At 42.7% G+C, this 9,600-nt stretch overlaps 1 long non-coding RNA gene across 1 annotated transcript; it reads left to right on the forward strand.

Annotated features, from left to right (window-relative positions):
- Positions 1-5,487: 5,487 nt before the first annotated feature.
- On the forward strand, positions 5,488-8,444 carry LOC136478043 (uncharacterized). Its single transcript, XR_010764164.1, has 3 exons — positions 5,488-5,932; positions 6,380-6,809; positions 8,271-8,444. It is a non-coding gene; the product is annotated as an uncharacterized lncRNA (long non-coding RNA).
- Positions 8,445-9,600: the final 1,156 nt, after the last annotated feature.

Consider the following 9,600-nt stretch of genomic DNA (forward strand, 5'->3'; position numbering starts at 1 on the left):
GTCGCTAGAGTTGACTATCAAGGGAAAGGCATGACCAGAAGGGCCAAAGATGAAAGAAGGATTGATTCAAGGGGCTTGTCTAGGATTCAGTTTGATCATCGATTTCAGATAGCCTTTCATATGGACTTCTACACCAGTGTGATCCTCGCCAGGAACCCAGTGATTGTCAGGTCTCAGTGGATTGACTGGCAGTATGTTAGAGATTTGCAGAAGGCCTCCATTGATCATGCTATTGTCATTTGTGAGCATATAGGGGTTTATGAGATTATGGAGTTCCAGCATGACTAGAACACAAAGGTGGTAGCTTAGTTCTATGCCACCCTGTATGTTGAGGAGAATGAGAGGCGTATGCACTGGATGCTTGAGGGCCAGTGGTACAATGTTGATTATGATGTTTTTGCAGCTCTACTTGGCTTCTCAGATGATGATCTTCAGAAAGATAGGATCCACACAGAGCAAGTATTGTCTCTAGAGCAGCTTGCCTACATGTACCCACCAGGGGGTGAGGGAGGAGCAGTGGGGAAGGTTCTAGGTCTTCACCCTACTTATAGATACCTGGACAGGATGTTCAGGAATACCATTGATTGTAAGGGTGGAGATAAGGGAAACATTATAGATTACTCCAGGAACCTACTCCACAGGATGGCACTTGATGCACGACCTTTTAGCGTCTTTGATTTCATATGGTACGAGATTAGGAGTGTCGGCGAGAGGCCCCTCAAGGGCTGTGGTTTTGCTCCCTACATCATGCACATGATTGAGCAGGTCACAGGGCATACCTTTGAGTATGACAAGGTACATAAGGCCCTGAATATTGTTGCAGATTTGACTGAGGTTGGGGTACCTCCCGCTGGACCAAGAGGAGCAGCAGCAGCACCAGAAGCAGACGCACCTATAGGTGGTGGTGCAGCAGGACGAGCTTCTCATCTACCACATGCTCGTTCATGTTCTTCTCCACGTCGCCGCAGTCCTCCTTCTCCTATTCGTAAGATGTTCAGTGCTATCTTTGGGATGTGCAAGGACATATGGAGTTGTCAGCCGAAGGAGAGGGAGGCTAGGAGGAAGGATACTCGGACTTTGAAGCAGATTGCTTCTAGACTTGAGCTTGATCCTCCTAGGTCTCCACTATCAGATAAGGTAGCTAGTGAGCTTGAGACTGAGGAGCAGCAGCAGGGCAGGTACGACGCAGAGTTTGCTGAGTTCCTTCAGCGACAGCAGGCACCAGAGCACCCTGACACTTTACCACTATAGGCTTGTGTGCCTACTCACTCTCAGCCACATCCCAGTGCAGCAGATGAGTATGCTTTAGACTGGTGGAGTGACCTTACGAGTAGTTTCTATGACCCGTCTGGTGCGGGTGGTTCTCGTCTAGTCGGTGCTACACGCTCAGATGATGAGGATGTTGGTAGAGATGAAGATGATGATGAGTGATGACAGCTGTCAGGGACAACTTGTAGCCCCTTTATCCTTAGTATGTCATTGCTGGACCTTTGTGGTGATAGACGACAAAGGGGGAGAGAGACTGATTAAAGCTTCAGGATATTTGTCTTTTTTTCTTTTCTTTGCACCTGAAGATATGTATTACAGGCTGTAGTTTGTGAGCTTCATTGATGTATATCTTGAGTTTGAAATAGATTGTATCATGTGAGAGATAAGACTTACTTATGTTTTATCTTTGTATCTCTTGAGACATGATCTTTATTTATATATCAGTGGCTTGTGGACTTGAGAAAATGTGTAATGAGTGCTATGTGTAACATACATGTGTTATATTTATTTTCATAAAGACTATGCATGCTAGAATGAAAATATTTGATGTGATATCTTTATATTTATTCTTGTATGATATATCTTGTCATATGCATCATGGTTTTACTTATCACACACACATGCACCCCACGGATGCAATAATTTAGGGGGAGTCTCCTATATGTTTTAGTATGTGCAATTGACATTTAAGGTCATTTTATGAATTCTAATCATAAGCACATATTAAGGGGGAGCCTCTCATAAATCATTGAACCCAAAAGCTTAAATGTTTATATTCTTTTGTAAGTTTTAATCAAGTTGTCATCAATCACCAAAAAGGGAGAGATTGAAAGTGCATCTAGCCTTTGAGTGGGTTTTGGATGATTGAATGACAACGTGATTAAAGGTCTAACCCTTTTGCTAAGTGTGGACAGGTAATAGGTTATCTCATAGGTACTTAATGAAAGCCAAAATGATGTGTTATTGTATAAACAATCTAGTTCAAGCACAAGACAACAATGTAAATGGAATTCATGCAAATGCTTATTTATTATGGGATTTCCATGTTCTATGTGAAAGCAAGCTCGTAAGAATTAATTAATGAGACATGAGGGATTGCATATGTAATGGTCTCATATTTGAAGGTTGCTAAATTGAAATGAAAAAGATGGCAATACAAATGAATGGTTGATTCAACACAAGATGTGACTTGATGGCTTGAGATGGTGAAGATAGCAAGGAAAGGCTTCGAGGTACTAAGCAAGGGTGAAGGGCAAGCGACGGCATGGCGGCCGGAGAACCTAGCTAGGGTGAAGAAGGAAGTACTTGCATTTAGTTGAGGTACTAATCAAGCTACGATGGTCATATTGATGTGGAGGATCAAATCTATATTGGACAAAGTGTTTGAAGTGACTTGCTGTATTTGGAGTTATTCATATTTGATGAATGGAATCAAGTCATGTGCTCAAGATGGCTATGCTCAAGTGACAAGATCAATATCAACATGTTGGCACCCTTACTTGATGAAGATTGAAAGAGACGGCATTAATTCAAAAGAGGTCAACTCAAGCGGTATAAATTCGTTTTTCCTTTAATCTTGAATTTAATAGGTGTGCCGTACTATTAAGAGAGATGCATCATGTTGATAGATAATGTTTCATAAGTGCTCAAGTCAACCCATGTGAGTTTTGAGTATTTGAGAGACAAAAGAGCTAACTGATTTCTTGCTGGTCTGGCAATACCGTACGTGTCCGGTATTTGCCCAGCAATGGTAAAATTATTGTTCTTGGGTTGGTTAGTCGAAAGTTCTAACGGTTGGGAGTTTCGGCAATGGTTGGGAGTTTCGACGTCTCGCGCTTTAACTAACTTGGAGAGTTCACTGTGGTATTCATACCGGACATGTCCGGTACGGACGACCGAGGCCAATGGCTAGTTTTCAAATGCCTTGGGAGTCGGGAGTTTTGACGTAAGTCGGGAGTTCCGACGGTCGGAATTTCCAGCATGAGTCGGGAGTTCCGACAACTCATAAACTTCAACTCAGTTACTTAGTTTTCAAATATGCTGAGGGTCGGGAGTTCCGACGTGAGTCAGGAGTTCTAGCATTCATCGGGAGTTCCGATGCCTCACATTGACACTATAACTTAGTTACCGTTGGCGCAGTGTAAGTCATACCAGACGTGTCTGGTATGGCAACGGCTAGTTTTTCCAAGGGGGCTATAAATATCCCCAAGCCTCCACCTTTGGAGGCTGCTGATTCTGCTGGTTTCTATACACGTTTTGAGCCTCGCCAACTCTTCCAAACCCTCTCTTAGTGAGTGTGTGATCCAAATAGCAAAATCCATTGGTGGGTTAAGAGAGAATTTGAAAAAGAGAGCAAGCCACCACTTGAGCACTTGAACATATTGTCTATTCGGTGATTCGCATTTGTTACTCTTGGACTCTTCAATCCTAGACGGTTAGGCGTCTCCGGAGAGCACCCGAGAGATTGTGGTGTGCCTCGAAAAGTTTGTAACGGTCGATTCCGCCGCCTTGGAATCAACTAGTGGAAGGAGGAAAAGGAGTTGGAAAAGACTCCGGCTAGAATAACCTTCGTGGTATCCTCTAGGGCTGATCTTCGCTGGGTCTCCCGCAGCCCCCCTCAACGAAGAGTAGGACTCGAACGAGTCCGAACTTCGGTAAAACAAATATTGTGTCTCAATTCACATTTCATTCGATATTTGTGCTGCTCTTGCTCTTGTGCAGGTTATCTGTGTATATTGTCATATCTAGTAGGTACCTGCAATTTGATTTGAAGTTAGAAATCGAAAGAAGCAAGTTTAGGGCTGTTCCACTAAAACCGTGTATAACGGACATGTCCGGTATAGACACGTCTGGTATTGATCACTGTGACAGGCTATTCTGTAGAACACGTCCGGTATACCTACCGGACACGTCCGGTATTTTCTGCCTGTGCTTAATATATTCATTCTCTGTTCTAACTTTGTATTGCTGGGTTGTAACTTCTATATATATTCTTTATACCTTGTTTACTCTGTGGCTAACTTGTGAGGGGTGGTACTACACTTAATTTGAAGTTTTCATTTTAAAAACTCTCTTTACTAATCGTTTCCGCATTTAAAGGTGTTAATTTTTAGAAACGCCTATTCACCCTCCTCTAGACGGCATCCTAGGTCCTTTCAGTTACTAACTTGTTAAGGACTTGTTTGTTCACTGATGATTACGACGAGAGACCTCTCTGATTTTACATCGAGAATTGCACTGGTACATACATACAACTTAGAGGCATTTATTTAGACTGGATTGGAAGATAACAAACTGCTCAAGATTTCCGATTTGATTACTTGATCGTCAGCTCATTCTGGTACTAATAAAAATAAGTTTTGTTCATAATCAAAATTACATCAACAATTTTGGTTTATTTATTAGGGAAGGGTTAAGGTTCAAAGATCCATAATGTTGCATTTTATTATTTATTTTTTATGTTAATGAAAAACAGAAAAATATATCATATAAGAGGTAATCGGGAAAAATAGAAATTAGGGAGCCAGATGGTAACGAGGTGGCTGAAAAAACCATACAATGAACGAAGTGGAACACGGTACCAAATGAGGGAGCCGAATCAGAAAAGAAATGAACCAAGCATGGAAGGGAGAAAAAAAACTAAAGGTGCCTAATGGTTGATGGGCAAAAAAAAAAAAAAATGGACGCAACAAAAAAAAATCGAACAAAAGACCATGGCAAAGAAACTACTTCTATTTTAATATTAGGGAAAGATTGAACTCAGGGTTCAAGAGGAAAAGAAAGAAGACAAAGAGAGAGTTGGTCAGTCTAGCACTAATTATAGTTTTAGAATTTTTGGAGAATTGAACCAAAATAATTCAAATATTTGATCTAGGGTTTCAGCTCGATGAAATATTTGGTCAAGCTTTTTGGAATTTGGGTAAAGTTTATACCTTCTGAGGGTTTGATCTTTGAAAGATTGGACTAGAATGTAGAGATTCGAAAGATGGGCAAAATTTGTGATTGTCTTTGTTCGTATCTCTATAAAGGAATCCTGCTTCCAAAAGACGGGTAGCGGATCGGGCCACGTCGCCCGTTAGCTCATTAGACGTCCAATCAGGCAGACGAGCAACGTGGTCCGTCCGATGGTGGAGCGGTTTGGGTCTTTACCCGCTTCTCTGCCCATCCAACGGCTCGCGAATCTTCACGGCCCATTGGCCCGTCCTGCTCCTCGGACGGATGAGCGGCGTGTAGCAAGGGCGGCGCGGCGATCGGCGAGGAGACGCGAACGCGTCCAGCCACACGGACGCTGTCGCCAGTTCAATTGCGGGTCGATCAGTCCCTCGTCCATCAAGCCAAGACTCCGACGTAAAATCTCTCGAGCCTCACGGAGTCATTGCGCGTCGACCTGTTCGCTCGGGTAGAGGGCGGCAGCGCGGGTGCTGCGGTGGCGGCAGCTGGCAGGCCACCGGCGCAGGCGTTCCCCATGGCGAATGCCACTACGGCCAAGCGACGAGGCAGCCAGGGAGCTCCATTCCTCCCTTCCCCTGGGCAGCACTAGTAGTAGCAGCACTCCATCAAGCACAACAGCAGCAGCACGAACACGCGATCTCCGCCGTCGCGTATAGGCTCACTGGACGATCGGGGTAGGAACCAATGGATGCGCAACCACCTCCTTCCGCTGGTAAGCATCACACCTGCTGACCCGCCCTTTCACCCCCCGTAGGCCGTAGCCCTCTCCGTGGGGTCCCTCGCCACTGCTCCTGGATGTGCGCTATCTGCTCGATGAAATGCCGCTTCGCCTCGAACATGCTTGCTTGCTGCTTCTCCCTTGATTTCTCTATCTTCCGGCGTGCCGGTCGAAACCACGGTGGTCACCATCGCAGCTGCTCCCTCCTCCCTCCCTCGCTTGGATCGTGACGCTCCGAGCCCCAGAACAGCAGGGTACCACAGCCAGCGTCTCTCAAGGACGGATTAAATATATCTTAAATGTTATAAATGTAATTTGCTAGCCTGTACATTCTCTAATCCTCTCCAGTTGATGAATCAAACATTCAGTGCCACTCACATAATCACAATATACATCTTAATATATTTTGATTAATCTTTCTAATCCCATTCATTTTTATAGGAGCTGGAATGTGAATCGTACCACAACAGGATTCAATATCTCTCACTGGTGGAGTTAATTAAAGGTGCATGGGCTTAGACTGCCGATGTCGGCTAAAGATCTGGTGAACCACCTGGATATCTTCGTCTCATAGAAGATCACCTCAGACAATCCAGCATTAGCCAACAATTAGGTGCTGACCAAGAAAACACTTGAGGAGATTGCTCAGCACCATTTTGGTGACATATAAGGTCCACCGGTTTCTGCTTCAGACGAGAAATTACTGATTAATAATGACCAGGGTGGACCCCTCTGCTGCTTGATTCAGAAAGACACCGCGCTGCTTGCCATGCCAAATCCCTGATTGCTTGTTATACAAAAATAATTTCAACTCATGTTTGGCCATTCTCCTTTGATCTGTACCCAGCAAGGACATGCTGCTAGCATAAAGGTATATGTCTCCTATTCTTCTCTCTGAATGCTACCTTACTCAATAGAGCAAATCTCATTTCACCTTTTGTATACAGTGGGACGAATTAGTTGGAAGTTTCCATAATTAATGAAACGTCCGTTGATAACTTTTTAAAATATGAAACATGTTATTTTGTTAAGCAGGTTCAATTAATTATAAAAGGCTCTAGAGTTCTAGGTTGCAGAGATCAAATGGTTTTTTAAATGTATGGAATCTTGAGTGCTAATAAATTATTTTGACTATTGATGAATTTGCAAAACAAGAACTCTATGGTTCTGGAGCAGTTATCATTTTTCATGGTCATTTTTTTGTATTTTTCATTGGACATTGGTACCGATGCAGCTTTCTGTTTTAGTAGGGGGTTATTACTCCCCTCATGTGTTCTGCGAAAAATTTCAACACACGCACACACACACAAACTCTTATGAAATTCAAAGGACGAGTTGAACTTGGTAATACTCTGTATACCTAATGTGTCTTAAAATTAAAAGGAACAGTTAAATGTGGTTATACTCTATATACATAATGTATCTTTTGCTCTTGAAATAGAGAAATATCCAACCAGATTCCAAAATAATAAGATAATTAACATAGCAAAAAATACAGCAAGGGAAGAGAATAAGAAAAGAACAGAATAAGTGTTGCTCTTTCAGAAAATTATTGTACTCTCTTCTTCTCAAGGCATGGTAACATTTACACCTAAACACTTTATTTTCCTTGCACTAAAGATATATGTAAGTGTTGTTTTTCTGAAATTATTAAATAAAGTTAGGGGCTGCACTCTTGAAATCTGCCCTTAAGCATCAGTGAAGCTTATATAGCAACCACCTGAATACCATTAAGTTTCAAAACTCCGACGAAGGTAATAAAAAGACATTAGAATATAGGTTTTTTTAGTTGCTCAATCTTTTATGTTCTTCCCATAGAAATTTTGCTACTTCTATGTTTGATAACTAAAGATAGTGATAAAAAATGTCACACTCTGATAGGGATCGTTGGCGCTATCTTCATACGCTCGCAGCTGGCTTTATCCATAACTATAAATTTAGCTACATAAAATATTCAGTTTTTAGCTATAATTACATGAAGCCTGTTTTATCATCATTTGCTTTATACTATCTTGAAGACAGACAAATTTAACGGTATAATAAGTGATCTAAGTGAACACCCTTTCACCAAGATTATTTCTGAAACAACGTTCACATATCAAACAATGTCAGTGCAACCTCCAATTAAATTTGATCGTTTATGCCTTCTCTCAGCTTGTTAGTAGTCATTCTTGCAATTGCTAAAAATATATCACATTGCTACATCAGCATGCACGATATTTACTTTGTTGCTCCTATATGTCAAAAACTTTATAGCTCATGTCCTCGTATCCCGATCTCCAAGTCACTTAAAAACTTGAGGTGAATTTCAACCATTTCGTCGTTGTCACAGGCTGGTTGCTCCAATAAGGACGCGGCTTTGCCGCGCCTGGTTTTCTAGTACTGCAGAGAGAGAAAAGATTGGTCAGGAGGCATGGGCTGTCGTCTTCCGGCCAGGACCTTTAGTTGGGCCAGACCTTGAACACACGGGCCCAAAGTTTTACTAGCTGGTCCTTTTGTTGGCAGGCCGGTGCAACATCGAATTCTCGAAGCCTTTGGGGATTATTATAAAACCCAAGGTTATGTCTGGATGTAAACCTGCTGTTTTAGCACGGATTGAAATTCCGCTCGTGATGAAAACCATCGCTGATCAAAGCAGGCCATCGCTTCTTGGGGACCGCTCGTGATGAAAGCCATGAGAAAATTGCGCGATGCATGAACAGAATCACAAGAAACATCTCACCACGTTTGTGGATAATGAACAAATTCAGATAAGATAACTGTATTAAAGCTTAGCCGTTTGTTTGGTGTGGCAACTACAGAGTTGTTTATTGGATTGGCGTAGAGCAAAAACCGGAAGTCCAATAGGTTTGAGGCTTTGAGCTCGACGCTGGTTGGCGATGCAAATCCCGCATGCCTGGAAATAGAGAGCCCGAGGTCCAACCTTTGGCTTGCGAAGAATACTTATCCGAAGGCGGATTGGGTAACGAGATTATCCGAAGGTTCACTTGGGCCTTGTTTAGATTAGGATTAGGAATTAGTATTTGACACTTGGGCCTTGTGAAAAGATCAACTTGTTTATTTTTTTTGTGAATTATTTATTGAATTGAGTCCACCAGTTGGCTCCTCGACTACTACTACAATATGGGCTTTTGGATCAGAGTTGCCAGCACCCCTAAGTGCGTTCGGACGTCCAATCCGGGAGCGTCCGGAAGCTCGCGCCTGCTGCGTCCCCACATGCGCATGCTGCTGCGTCTGTCCGTATGTCTGCACATGGAGGCCCGCGCCGCTCTATTTCCCGTGCATGCGTGCGCCTACACAGGGCCACATCTCAATATGTGCCTGCTCTATTTCCCGTGCCTATCGCTCGCGCCGCCTCTACTCCCACACGCATGCACGGGTCCGACAGCTATAAGCAGATGGGTCCCACTACAATATGTACAACACCAGATCTATTTTTGCAACATCTAGATAAAATATTTGCAATATAAGTCTAAAATAGATGAAATATTTAGGGCATACACTTAAAACATCATTGCAGTATGTCTAACATCCCGATCTACTTTTGAAACATCCAGATACAACACTTGCAACATACAAAAGATGACAGATGAAACACTTGAAACATGCGTCTGAAGCACTTGAAAACAAACACTTGAAAAGCCATTACAAACATATATAAC

Source organism: Miscanthus floridulus, chromosome 8, assembly GCF_019320115.1.
Source record: "Miscanthus floridulus cultivar M001 chromosome 8, ASM1932011v1, whole genome shotgun sequence".
Lineage (NCBI taxonomy): Eukaryota > Viridiplantae > Streptophyta > Magnoliopsida > Poales > Poaceae > Miscanthus > Miscanthus floridulus.